Genomic DNA, 919 nt, shown 5'->3' on the forward strand with positions numbered 1-919 from the left:
AGATTCCACATATAAGCGATATCATATAATATTTGTCTTTCTCTATCTGACTTACTTCACTTAGTATGATAATCTCTAGGTCCATCCATGTTGCTGCAGATGACATTATTCCATTCTTTTTTATGGTTGAGTAATATTCCATTGTATATATGTACCACATTTTCTTTATTTATTTAATTTATTTGTACCTCGCATCTGGCGGGATCTTAGTTCCCCAACCAGGGATTGAACCTGGGCCCTCTGCAGTGAGAGCACAGAGTCTTAACCACTGGACCACCAGGGAATTCCCAAATCGTTGTTTTTTTGGTTTTTGGGTTTTTTTGCCCATGTGGCTTGGATTGTGGGAGTTCCCCAACCAGGGATTGAACCAGGGCCATGGCAGTGAAAGTGCTGAGCCCTAACCACTGGACCACCAGGAACTCCTGTACCACATCTTCTTTATCCACTCCTCTGTCAATGGACATTTAGGTTGCTTCCATGTCTTGGCTATTGTAAATAGTGCTGCAGTGAACACTGGGGTGCATGCATCTTTTCAAATTATGGTTTTCTCCGGATACATGCTTAGGAATGGGATTGCTGGATCACATGGTAGTTCTATACTTCATTTTTTAAGGAACCTCTGTACTGTTCTCCACAGTGGCTGTACCAGTTTACATTCCCACCAACAGTGTAGGAGGGTTCCCTTTTCTTCACACCCTCTTCAGCATTTATTGTTTGTAGAGTTTTTTTTAAAATAAATTTATTTATTTATTTTTGGCTGTATTGGGTCTTCGTTGCTGCACGCGGGCTTTCTCTAGTTGCAGTGAGCGGGGGCTACTCTTCGTTGCGGTGCGTGGGCTTCTCATTGCGGTGGCGTCTCTTGTTGCGGAGCACGGGCTCTAGGTGCGCAGGCTTCAGTAGTTGTGGTGCACGGGCTTAG

At 43.9% G+C, this 919-nt stretch overlaps 1 non-coding gene across 1 annotated transcript; it reads right to left on the bottom strand.

The window, feature by feature from the left end:
- Window positions 1-210: 210 nt before the first annotated feature.
- On the bottom strand, window positions 211-283 carry TRNAE-CUC. Its single transcript has one exon. It is a non-coding gene; the product is annotated as a tRNA-Glu (tRNA).
- Window positions 284-919: the final 636 nt, after the last annotated feature.

This window comes from Balaenoptera musculus, chromosome 9 (genome assembly GCF_009873245.2).
Source record: "Balaenoptera musculus isolate JJ_BM4_2016_0621 chromosome 9, mBalMus1.pri.v3, whole genome shotgun sequence".
Taxonomy (NCBI): Eukaryota; Metazoa; Chordata; class Mammalia; order Artiodactyla; family Balaenopteridae; genus Balaenoptera; species Balaenoptera musculus.